Genomic DNA, 13,763 nt, shown 5'->3' with positions numbered 1-13,763 from the left:
TTTTCTTAAATAAGGAGTGACAGGAGGGGGAGCAAGCTGTCAGAGTTATCACTGGTGGAATTTTCCAGCTTTACCGGGCAGGAAAGGGGGGGGACAGAAATAATGATCCACTGCAGAAAAACAACTAGACACAGTGCAAGAGACTGCAGAATAGGCATATGAATGTTTTGTATTGTCTCAAGTTGAAGTAACATGAAAATGCACCTCAAAAAACTATTAGTATGGAGACCTCTTTAAGATTTTATTGACAAGGTGTGTTTCTGGAGTATTATACTCTGTTGTACAACTTTCTCCTCACTGTTTATGCTGTTTAAAAATGTATGTCAATGGAATAATGTTCCAGAGGGAGCAGAACCTTTACTTCAAATTGAACTAATCACATTTTTCCCCTTTTTTGTTTTTGTTTGACTTGAGGGCAGAAATTTGCCTTTTTCAGCCTTTATCTTTTGTTGCTGTGTAGGTGTTTGTGATATCAATGGATATTTCAGCTCAGTGATATGGCCATAATTTAACTTGCACAACTAGAGGTTTATAGAAACCTAGCTTTAAAGAAAGAAGAAACTTATGATATAGCATTCAATGGGAGGAAAGCCAAGTCTGACAGTTTAAGTGATGCATTCATACAGATTACATGGCTAAATTACTAAAGTGTTTCTATATTCATGAATACTTTATCCAAATCCATATTTTTCAAACTGTGCTCAAATCTGGCTTGGTTCTGTAAACTTGGTAAGCAGGGATTTGCAGGTAGCACCAGATTTTTCTAATGGACACGTTCAGTTTGAAGGTGTTTATGTCTGGTAACCACAAAAAAATCCAGTGCAGCAGGGGACTGGTGGTGAGCAGCAGGTAAAACTGTTTGCCTGGTCATGAAAACTGGAAAAATTCAAGTGAGCTGGAATCCAAGACTTGTCCACATTGTTTGGATGAAACTGGAAGCTTATGTATGTAGTCTAATTAAATGAAAATACAGACAATAGACCATCAATCCAGCACTCGTGGACAGGACACGTAGGAATTCTAGGGAGTTTCTCTCCTGCTGTCTGGCCAGTGTGACAAACACATCTCTGCACCTCCAGAGCAAACATCAGGAGTGTTTGAGGAGTTGCATTTAGGAAGCTTCTGTTCCCTGATAGCTTGCACACGCTGAAATGGCCAGCGCAACGTTTCCAGTTCCAAAGTCCCCCTGCAGTAAAATATCATGAGCCAGGGTCATGACCATTTGACAGAAATAATACTCCTTGCCTTGGGGGAAACTTTTCAAGGATTTCTTACCCTGTTGTTCCCTTTGTATAGGCAGCACAAGGCCTATACTGAAGATCAAAGGGAAGTCACAAATGGCACAAGATGCTGCAGAGCAACACAATATGATGATCATGATCCAATATGATGAGTACATAATAGATTTTTGTTGACTTTGATCACGATGAAAGAGCAAGTACTTTCTTTTTACCATGTCAGACACAAAGTCTCACAGAAAGGAAATCTAGGCAGCTAACATCCCAGGAGGTTTGACTTTTGCTAGCTAGATTCTTGACTGATTTGTTTAGAAAAAGAGAAGCAAATCAGCAAGTTGACTGTTAAATTTCTACTGTATGATTAAAATCCTAGCATTAAGAGATTTTGTTCAGCAAAGAAAGTGTCGTTAGGAGCCACAGATCTGTTCTGTCAGGTTGGAAGAGAGGGCTTACTGGCATCAGGGGCAGTGCCCAAACTGCCTTCTGTGATTTTGTGACTTCTTTTTCATATGTATGGAAGAATTCTGTGGGGTCTCCCATCACCGTTTTTGCTCCTGATTGTTCTCAGTGAAAGTGATCCTGTCCATGCAATGAAAGGGCAGCTAACTCCTAGGCGCTAGGACATTTTCAGGCAGGGCTCTGCAGTGCAATTGAAAAGTGATTCCTAATTCAGAAAATTTCTGACACACACAGAAATATAGATGGTTCTAAACAGCTACAAATTCTCTGCTGTTGATGTTGTTTCAAGGTAGTGACCAAATTCTGATGAAAATGAACCTAGCAACACTAAGCAATAATATAATTTCTTCAAGTTTTAATCACTCTTTAAAAAGTCTCTTAAAATGCATTATTTTTGAAAACATTTGGTAGTGAACTATGCATAAGTGATCATAATGACATATCAGCCTTTTAATTTATGTCTTTCTCCTACCCAAGAGTCCAATGACTTTGAATATCAAAGTCTGTTCCATTTTTATCTTGAATTAAGCTTCCATTTAGCAGCCAGTCAATGTTGATCCCCTGGTTCATGCCTTATGAAATATTCTATTCTATGTGTTATACGGCTTTTTCACAAAGGCTTTTAGGAGATTGCTAAAATATTCCTTCCCTTTGTTCCAATCTTTGTTGTGTATTCATATAGATATATATTTATTTATTTATATGTATGTATCCATATATATGTATAATAATCTTCTCTTTAGGGTATTGTGTGTATTTCATAAAAGAAAGCACATTACAATACAAACTGACTTTATGGTGGTCTTGCAGAAACTCCTGCCAAGCAAAAGAATAAATAACAGCTGTTTTAATCAAAGCCAAATTTAAAAGATAAAGCTTGAATTTAAGTGGCCAAAATCCCAGAAAATTGGGTGAACTTAATGCCCACAGAAAGAGATAATGAGTCTAATGGTATTCAATGAAGTTGAAGGCAAATTTTCAAACGTCTCTGTGACTTAAAATCCTAAGTGTCGCCTTCAAAACCAAGTTTGAATGCAGAAGTATTTACTCTAAGTGTAAGTCCATAGGGTGTGTGCTCTAAACTCTTCAATTGCTTCTGAAAATGAGAGTTAGGTGGTGACTGCCCCCCTTAGTCTTTTTTAGATGCATAACCTGTAGTCACCTGGAAGGCCAAAAAAGATACCAACCAAAGCAGTGGCTGAACGCCAAACAAGGATACCAACTGAAACCAAAGAACTAGAGTTATAAACATGATTATTCCCTTATTTTACTGAAAAGCTATCTGGGGTCTCTGTTTTGGATTAAACATGTGAAGAAGTGTTAGCCTGTTCAAAATCCTGTGGAAGCATTTTGAATCAATTGTAACTGATGTAAATATAGCGCTTGACTGGAAATATTCCAGAGTGAGAGAGCTACAACAGTTCAGCCAAGACGCATTATATCAAAAGCATGGATAAGTAATTCAGTGTCCTCGTGGGAAGGATAGCATTACAGCTTCACAACATTCATAAAGTGCCTGTGTTGTGAAAGATCTAATGCGATCATTAAAAGATGGATGAATGCCCTGTGAATCTTCACTTCCTATCATGGATCATGGCTCTTATCTAGGCAGGAGTGGGAAGAGGAGTATGTATTCATGATGACAGAGGACACAACAACAGCTTAGTTGTACCCATTTGACATGAGCATATGAGCTTTCAAACATGATTTACTATGTTTGCATAGCAATATTTATTACTTTTTAAAGGTTATCCAGCCAAGAATATGTACAGGGTTGACAAAGCTCATCTAGAAACTTCAGCCAAGCTCTGTACGACTTACAGAAGATTAGCAGTTCTATTAGTCACAGTGTACCAGACTTTTAAATCATGAACTATCTTTTGTATTTATAATCCTCTTCAGTGGCAAAACATCTGTGTGATTTTAGAGATACCACTTCACCTTCATCAGTAATTCTTATCTGACAACTTCTTGGTGCTCCTGTTATGATGAATTAGCACTTGCCCATATCATTAATTAAATGCCACAGGGGGTAGCTGTTACCAAATTCTTGATCCTGCATCTATCATCCACCACATGATGTTTTTTGACATCTGAGTTCAGATTCCCAGCTGTGACTGAGGAGCTCTCAACACAGATGAAGAGGCAATTCTCCAAAGTCCTTTTTCCATTCTCCCAAGAAGAGTTGGTGCAAGCCTAGTACAGCTTAGAAGAAGTGAGAACGAACCAGTAACTGTCAAAATAGCCAAGAGTAATACCTTCCTGTAATACATGATGTTTATTAAAGGTAGTACATCCTGGCATGGTTCTGGACCATCTTGCATTTGTACTTCCCAGGAAAACATGAATGGACATTTTGTACCTCTGTTAAGATGCTTGAAACTAAGGTAATAGTGTCCATCTATATCTTCTGTCTTGAAGACTTCCTTTCAATGAGGGCCCATTTTCCTCAGAAATTTCCAAGATCTACATCTTACTTCCCCAAAGTCAATATTAAGAGACTTGAACTTCCAAACCTTATACATAAAAGTCATTTGCCTGGTTTCAGCAGGGCTGCTTGTAGGATTCAGATTTATTCAAATCACCAAAGAACTGCAAATGAAGGCACCATATTTTGTAAATATTACTAGTCTCTAGCTCCAACAGCTTCAGGAACTGCAATGTATTCGAATAGCTAGCTTTGAAATACCTGGTATGTTGCAGCTTCCCTCAGAATGTTTATGGATGAAATATATGCGATAAACCTCTAAAATAAAATAAGCAGGAGAAAAAAGAAAAAAAAAAAAGAAGAAAAAGTAGTTGAGGGAAACCAGAAAGATGCTGTATACCATGAGCTGGTATTCCATTTAAGAGGTGATTTTTCTTATTCTGTTATTTGCCTTTTTTATAGACATTGTAGAGAAGTGTAACCTATTCAAACATTTCCAGCTCTCACTGGAGTCCAAGGTGTTTGGAAGCATCACTGATTCTTTTGGCTCTTTACATAGAAAGGTCATTTTTTTTCACAGGCACATAGTACAAACATTCAAATAAATTAGAAAAATACCATTTTAAATTCAGGGTGTTACCTTGACTATTCCCATGAAGATGTTCCTTCTATCTCTTTATCATGAACCTAGATACCACTTTAAGATCACAGAAAATCTTTTATACCTCATTGATAGGAACTCTATAGTGGAAGTATAAGAAAATGTGGTTGTTTTTTTTTTTCCTTTCACTTTTCATTCTTCTGTTGAAGTCTGGAGAATACAATAAAGTAAACTTGATTTTGTAGTCAATTGTTTCCCCTGAAAATGGGAATGTCTGTTGTTTGGAGACCTGTGATCTTGTACTTGGTGTTCCCTGGTTGTTGGCTTTATCTCCTTCAAATTTACCTTACATTCTTCAGCTTTGCTCTGTCCTCTCTTCTGGTTATATCTCCCATCATCTCAGCATGACCCTTCACTGTATAGATAATGCTATCAGACTTATCTGACAACTCAAGAGCTTCTTGCCAACACTTTTCTGTGCCTACATTATAAATGAAAATTCTCTAAACAAATTTCCAACAGGAGTCTACTACATACTTTTCTTTAAATTCAGCTTTGTCTTTATGCTTGCACAGTTATGCTTATACAGGCATTGATGCCCCGATGGGAAAGGTTACCAAATAATATATAATTTAATTATAATGTGAATAAAACACCCTAGATTTTTGAACACAAAGAAGACAAGTGAATTAGTGAGAAATTAGGTGTTCATTGTTTGCCTCGCAAATGTTGGTCAAAACTGTTGTAATATAGCTTACTTTTTATGGCTTAAAGGTGAAACTTCCATTGGCTTCAACAGAGTCATAAGAATTTACCTCTGTTAATATGGCCTAGCTGTTTGGGATTTTTTGGTAATTTATTTTTTCAGAATGCAAAGTATGCTTTGATTCTGAACATTTTTTATAAATATTTAGAACTAGTTGGAGAGAGATGCTGGTGCATGACTTTTCCTGATAAGGAAATATGACTGTCATATACCATTGGAGAAAAATGGGGGAACACACCCATCAGCTGCAGTCTCCATCCCTTGCCTGGTGTGTCAGGTCCTCCCTGTGCTGCACTGGTATCTCTTCCACGTGGCTGTGAGCAGAGAGCCCTTCTCAGATGCCTTCCTTGCTCCACCTCTGCTTGAGGTTCTCACCCAGCCCAGCAGCACTCACCTTCTGGAAAACGGAAGAGGTAGGGAGAGAGGAGGGTTTGGGGATAGCTGCAGATGGATTGAAAGGGAGATAGCGGTAGCGATGAGGCTTCATTTGCCTCAAGTCATCCAGAATAAAATCACGGACTATTTTGGACATTAACAAAAGCAATCAACAGGCAACATGCTGAAAATCTACTTTTCTGTATTTTCTGCGTTAGCTGATATATAAACATTGTTCTTCAGATAAAAATAGGGACATAGTGCTTTGAGATAACTCTTCCAGATACCTCATCAACACTTTTTTATTAAGCACTCTAACAAAAGAACAGTCTCTTCAGCAAATTTGGGACTCTTTCCAAAGCAACTCGTATAATCGTTACAAATGTGCTTGAGTGGCGAAAAATAGAATTATGCACACATCTTGATTTGTATTTGGCTACAATATTTTCCAGCAAATTTTTCATTCCTTCTCACTGATTCAGTGTGCCGCAAAGTACAATACACTATGGAAAATACAGTCTGAGGGTTCAGAATTGCCTGACAGCCAACCCAGAGCTGCAGAGAAAAATTTAAATGGTGAGAAGTAAATTTGTTCATGCAATTTTTGTAATCTGTAATAACTCCAGCATTAGCAGTACCACAAAGAAGGATGTTCTGAGTTTAACATAAGGGATAAATTAAACCAGTGAGGTTGTAAAAGTTTATAGCTATCTGAAAATCTGATCCAGGATGTTAATAGTGACAATGTGAAGTTGCTCCACACTCTGATGAAAGATTTAGCAGTATCTTCCCAACATAAACATTGTTTTTCAATAAAATAACTTTAAATGTTTAGCTTAAAAAAATCAAGGTATTTCAGCATTTCAACATTACTTCAGTCCAGTCCTGTGAATACTAATTAGTATGGTGTTCAAAATGTTTTCTGTGGATTGCAGGGTAACTGATAAAAGTCATGACTAAAATGTAAATGAATACATTAGAGACATTCATATTTTGTAGCTTAACCATCTCCCCCCATACAAATTAAAACATTTAAAGAAAATACACTGTCTTACGAAAGTAAGTACTGCTTGTTTGCTTAGTTCCTGAAGCCTTCAAAAAAAAACGTTTACTTAAAAGTGTGCATTAATTATAGGAAGGGACAGAGCAACAGCTGGAGTTCACTGAAAGCAAAGCACAAGGAAAACTTCAAAGACATTTTGCATGACATCAAGCTCCCATTTAGTTTACATGTTCACTCTCTGGAAGTATCTGCCTCCCTTCTTTGGTTATATTAGGGGCTTAAAGAGCTTATACTTGTAATGTATGTAATCACATTAGAAGCCTTCCAATGGATAGTATGGTCCAGTTCTTTATGCTGTTTGCTTAATTCAGCTGAAATGACTGCATTTGTCTCTTGAAGTGCTTCAGAGAGACAAAGTCCTATCAATACTATGAGCTCATTAACGATAATAATCATGCTGGTTGAAAGGATAGGTCCTTTAATAATGCCTAAAGTAAAAATAAGTAAATATTCTTCCACAGTTACCACATCGATGTAGGCAACATTAGGAGGTGTACTGAGAGCTGTAGCAAGTTTGACCCCTTATATTTCAGTGCTTTTTTCATGACTGACAAGTATTTTCATATTTCTTTTTCTTTAGAATATCTAGTTTGCGATTTTAGAGCCAAAAGTCTCTTAATGCTGTCCATTTTACATCCCGTGTGGGTTTTAATTGGTTTGCTTCTTTGCTTGTTGGATGATTTAAGCTTCATCTGAGTTCTCAAACCTGTATATTTCCTGTAGTTTTAACTGTATCCAGTTGTTTTGTAAATAATGAGTCTGGCTAAGTGTGAGTTGTTGACAAAGGCTCATCAATTTTATTGTGAGAGAAGATCCCTAGTCTGCACACTGCCCCGCACCCTCCTAACCTCCTTAGTATTTGTAGTTGCACATGCACGCATGCATAGTGGCCTGACATACTCCAGTGGGCTTGAGATGTTGTGATCCCCCTGGGAGTGCTTACACAGCTGTTGCTTACCTTAGAAGTGACACTGCCAGGGCAGTAGGAAGCAAAAGAGAAATACAGCTTTTCCACAGCCTTCCGTGACAGTTTCCTCACTGCCACAGACATCCGTCTGAGGAGGAACCATGTGAACGTAGCAAAGAATATTGGCCTTGGTGCAGTATCCTAGTTTAGATAGGATCTAATGCAATTGTGCTCCCCCCTTTCGTTTTCATTCATGCAATTCTGCTTCATCTTCCCTTGCTACCTGGGGTAATACACTAGGTAGCTGCTTGCACCCAGCTGCAGAATGAAATGTGTCTGCCTTATCCTTACCATACAGCTTAATCAAGCACTTCATGCCAAGGACCGGTATCTTATAGTAGTATCATAGATCTTGATTTCAAATTCTTCCCAAGTCAAATCTGAAGGGTTTGCCTTGGATTTTGGGGTGCTCAGCTACCTAGAAGTCACTCTGGATGACTGCCAGACAGATGGAATTTCTAGAGCCATCTACTCAATATGAGTAGATGAACTATATATTCAGTGCATGGGCATTGAGCCCAACGCTCCTGGAGGTTCTGATCAGCATTAAGGTGTATGTAGAGTGAACTGACAGATTCACTGGGTTCAGTGTTCAGACACAAAACATTTGTATTATACATGCACAATAGATCAAATATTTTCTGGTAGCGTGAGTTTTACTAAAACTACAGTACATGGCCCACGTGCATATGTTTCTTCCTCAAAAACCTTGGTCTGCCCTAGATATGTGGATTTGTTTCATAAAAAATAATTAATTGGGTTTAAGCAAACACCAACAGAACAGAAGAATTTGTCACATTTAACAACAGAAATGTGTTAGAAATTTTTACGATGTTTAAACTGGCTGCACACAACCACAACTTTGGCCTGCTGTAGGCCGTGTCTAGATGGATTTTATCTTGTCCATACCTGTTGAAACTTACATCTACTATATTCTGCCATGATCTGCTAAATCTTAAGAATTCAAAACTAGTGTATCATGCTGCCTCTTAATCTATAAGAAAAGAATTCTTTTCCAATTCACTTGGGAAAAAAAAAAAAGGGGGGGGGGGTAACAGAACATACTCTTGTTAGTGTTAATCATTTGGGAATCCCTTCTGCCCTTTAGAAACAGCCTTGTTAGGACAATGAAGACAAAATACAGTCACTTTCAGATTTTGACAGACACATTGAAACTATGTAGTGCACATAGTTCTCAGTTGCATCAAGCCAGCTCTGAAATGATGTGATTGCCAGTGTGGAGGGGAGGTCTGGGTCATGTCCCCAAAGGTCATCATTGCCAGCAGGCAATACCTAGAAAGTATACTCCCGCACTCCCCTAGCTCAAAGGGTCTGATTGTGAGAGCCCCCACACTGACACGCACAAACAGAGAGAGATTCTTCTGCAATCTCCATGCTCAGCCGCAGAGCAGTCACAATGTGACCCTTGTAGATGGGGGACTTCCGTGCCACTTATGAAAAAGTTGCGAAAGAGAGCTGAAGGAGCCAAGGTGAAATGCATTTTTAAACGCTGGCAGGTAACACTGGTGTGCGGACTTTATAGCTGAATGTCCTGACTCCTGCTACTACGTTGCAGGTGAGTAATGAATAAATAAATGAAACTCTTTTAAGTATCGCAAGTCCTTTAAATCTTATAAGTCTTTTCTCTATTATGCCTTTAAGTCTTAATGCTAGTTAAACAAGTCCCTTTGGTCAAAAAAAAAATGCTTGTGGAGACAGAAAAGGATCTTTAAAAATAAAATGAATAGTTAACAGAAGTATATTTTGTAGAATGTTTTGTAGAATACAAAGACATGCCAAGTACTGAATTCATGTGTTTCCAAGTGTAGCTGATATAGTAATGTGATAACTCTGTGTAATAACTGTTTATTTTCAAACCCAGCTTTGTAACGAAGCAATGAGTTAATATGATTTTGGAGTTCTGTTAGGCAACAGGATGAAAAGATTCTTACTGAAATTAAGTTGTATTTTTCTTCTCACTCTGTTGCAAGAGAGGCTCAGTGACACTTCAGGGAAATCAATGAGCATAATATGTTACATATTTGCTATGCTAGATGTTAGAGAAAGAAAGGTAAAACTTAAGGGTCCAACTTTCCTAACATCTGCAAAATAACCAGAAAAAGAAGTACGCAGATGGAGTTGGGGGGATATTGTCTGAGATAGACTCCGCTCTGTAATTAGATGCCACTGAGCACAAAGAGAAGGAAGCAAGCAGACAGCAAACAGCAGTGGATCTGGGTTGCAGGAAGGAACCAGAAGACGAGAGATTTGGGGGAAGAGTGCTGCCTAAAAACAAGTCATGAACTGTGAACAAAGATACCATTTCCTCCTTTGCCTACAGCTTGTACATGTTAAAAAAAATAAATAAATAATAAAAAAGGAAATATTGGTACATGATTGCTTCATAAAAATTCAGAACAGACAAAAATGTTCATAACAAAAAGGAAGAAATGTTTTTTTCTTTCTCAAGGCAAGGTAACATCCCTTTTTTTACATTTGGGAAAAGCTGAGCAGAAATAATTATTTTTTGTCAAAAGTTTAACGTCCCTTTTTTTACATTTGGGAAAAGCTGAGCAGAAATAGAGTAATTATTTTTTGTCAGAAGTTGGTGAGTCGTTATGATAAACTGAAAAACAGAAAGACAGGGGATGGACAACTGCACGGTACTCTGACATTGTTGTGTTATGAAGGTGCTACTGACTTCACTGGGCTGACTAGATACACTGATAGAATGATTACAATATGAATCGGTAGCTCTTGGTGTTAAAATGACCGGGAGAATTTACTTTCTTCACCTTCCCTACTCCTGTAAATGCATCTAATTATGGTGAAGCAGGTTCAGAACCTGCTGAATGGAGTGAAACACGGTGAGCCACAAGAGTTAGATGTCCTGTCTTTGTGTAAACAAGGATTAAATACTAGTTTTAACTACAAGGTGTCTTTATTGCTCCTCATCTATTTTATGGATTCTTTACCACACATTACTTAATTAAACTGAAAACACAAGCCTAGCTTTATCATTAGTCAGCCTGGGAGCAATCATTAGGTGTCACTGAACCAGCTCTTCATGCGGTTTGACTAACCTTCGCTTTGGGGATAGGATAAGAATTGCTCATTGGATTTGACATGGCTATCCCAAAATCAATGTGTGCTGTCAGACCCTGAGAAGCTCACTTCTACGTGATACACAGAACATAAAATGTAAGTTCAGTGGGCCTGCTTTGCTATTGCATTTCATCAGCACTGCAAACACAACACCAGTGCAAACCTGGAGTCACATGCTGTTGAATCAGCTTCCTTGTACCCAATGGAAATACCCAGGTTTGCAAAAAACTTTCCATGGAAAGCCCTCTACACGATAGCATCATGTTTCTCCTTACTCGCACTCTTTAACTCTTTTTTTCTGTGACCAATGCCCAGCAATAGAGGTTTTTTTGATAACATTGGCCATTGTAGTATACTTTTGCCTCTTTTCCTTTTCAAGTATTTGTGTTTGTGTTGGTATTTTTTTTCTTCTATTTGCATCCTGAAAACAGTTTCAGCTCATTCAGTGGAGTCACTGTAGTTTTGTTTCATGTTTTAAGATTCACCCTTTTCTCCTAGCATTTTCCATCTAGGAAGCCAGGATCTGAGATCCCTTTTGTATTGAATTTTAGTCAGCCTTCCAGATTAGCTCACCACTGCATCTGTGTGTGAGGGAGCAAATGAAATGGAGCATGAACTTCGTGATTGCTACTTGTCTAGCAAGACTGCTGTTCAGAATTTCTGTAAGAACAACACTTGGCTTAGTAGAAAAATATATATATATATTACCCTTGTAAACTTCTATACAGACACTGAGGAAAAGGACAAACAAGCCAGAAAGCCTAGAGGGTGAGAAATCTGTTGGGAGCATAGGTTTTCTGCTGCCAGAGTTCCCAGGTGACAGGCAACCTGGGCTTGTTGAGCTGTTTCTGAGACAGGCTTGCTCAGTCAGTGCTCATTGTGTCCTTCAAGAATGAATTAAAAGCAGTGAAGAATATGCTTTGCTTCCTTAGTAGGATTTCTTTTTTCCTGAAACTGTTTTTAGCAGCTTTGGTTGGAGGAAGTGGAGACAACTGCCATTATCACATAAAAGAAAGACCACTTCCTCCAGCACAGAAGCTCCAGGTATATGGGTCAAAATGGCAACTGGAGATCTTTTCAAACAAGTCAGTTTTTAATAGCAAGACTCAGAATAATTGGAGAAGGTTTGTACCAGACCAGTGGGAAGCAAATTTCAGTTGTTTACCAATAAGGATAAAACATCTCTGCCTGATCTTTCTTGTTACGGGAATTTCACACAGTGTGATTTTATCTGTACTGAGATAACAAGTCTCAGATATGAGGTTCTCAGGAGACTTTGTTCAGCTGATTTTCCAAATAAGCTCCATACTTTTAATATTGTTGTAAATGCATGTTGATTACCCGGTAACCTTAGACGTATTTGGTAAAGCTGGTTGTCACAGCAGTTGTTGCCAGGCTACATGGTCTGTTTTGCATTTAGCTTTTTGGTATGGTAATATTACAAAATAACATACTCGCTGTGGGGAGAAAAGAAACAACCCGCAAAGCCTCTTTCATCCTAATATGGTGAAATAAAAAGCATTGGTTTGAGTTAGCTGAAGTGCTGATGGAGTCAAAGCCCGGGGATCAGTCTGGTGTGGTGCCCGAAGAGCACAAGGGTCATGGTCAAGACTCACATTGGGAGGGCAGGAAATGTTTAAATTCCCTGACCATGACTAAATGATGGGAGGCAGCAATGCTGTGAGGGAAAAAGCCCTCTTCTCATCCCAGCACGCCTTCGACTCCCGCATGGTGAGAGCTTTTCTTCCTGTGAGTGCTGCTGCAGGAGCACCGGGCTGCGCTGTACAGCAGATGGGTGGACTTGTTTTAACAAAGGTTTAGACCAACACTAATATCGGTTACCCAGTGGGCAGCAGCCTGGGGCAGAGCCCTGGGCTACAGAGGAAGCCGAGGAGGGACAGGCTGTAGCGGGAGGTCAGCACCCACCACCCGCCTGACACCAGCCCTTGCTGTAGGCTCTCTGCTTCTACAGCGCGGGGTGGAAAGGGGCCCCAAATGTCTCTGGAGTGCCAGGAAACTTTGCCTTTTTCCTTATTTGTGTTTGCTATCACCTCTTAAACAAAGGAGCGCAGCTTTTCGTAGCAGTAAGTGATTGGCTGGTGGGGGCTGTTTCCCTGTCCCAGCCACCTCCCGGCTGAAGGCACGGAGTTTTCCTGGCTGCTTCTCAGGGGTTTGGCTTCTCCTAGCTAAGACCTCTGCTTAGGGACACTCGGCACAGTATTAACTCATGATATCTGAGCTCTGCAAAGCTTGAAGCTTTGTTTCCTTGCTGGTGGTGATGCAAGGAAGGCAGAAAAGCAAACCCAGAAAACAGAGGTCCCACAACCTCCAGCAGCAAACTCCAGCAGTTAGGGTTTATCAGGTACCTTGGTCACATGAGGCTTCACAAACAAACACCAGCTGAAGATCTCACGTCTCCCCAGCGGGAGAGCTCCTCGGAAAGCACGCCAATAGCTTTAACCACATTTGTGTCGCAAATTCTTCTCGTATTTGGCGACTGGGGCTTGTCCTAATTAAAACAACAAGAGTTTCAGTAATGTGTTTAAAAACAGGCAGTCATTTGCTGTTTGTGAGGAAATAAGAAGAAAAAAAAAAAAAAAGAAGAAACACTGAAGATGGCACCTCTTTTTCTGGGGGATGTTTGTCTCCATAGCATAACAGCACATTTTATTCTGCTGAAATATTGCCACTTGTCTGAAAGCTTTGCCTGTCTGCAGCCGGCTAGCAGCACGTGGGCAGGTTTGGCAACCAAATTGTCCGC

At 39.3% G+C, this 13,763-nt stretch overlaps 1 protein-coding gene across 4 annotated transcripts in view; it reads left to right on the top strand.

Moving 5' to 3' along the window:
* Positions 1–13,763, top strand: part of ARHGAP28 (Rho GTPase activating protein 28) — a 79,544-nt gene that overhangs the window by 26,686 nt on the left and 39,095 nt on the right. The window lies entirely within an intron of this gene.

Source organism: Anser brachyrhynchus (assembly GCF_964034855.1).
Source record: "Anser brachyrhynchus genome assembly, chromosome: 2".
Classification (NCBI taxonomy): Eukaryota; Metazoa; Chordata; class Aves; order Anseriformes; family Anatidae; genus Anser; species Anser brachyrhynchus.
The sequence above is the reverse complement of the archived record's forward strand: the minus strand, read 5'-3'. Positions and strand labels throughout refer to the sequence as shown.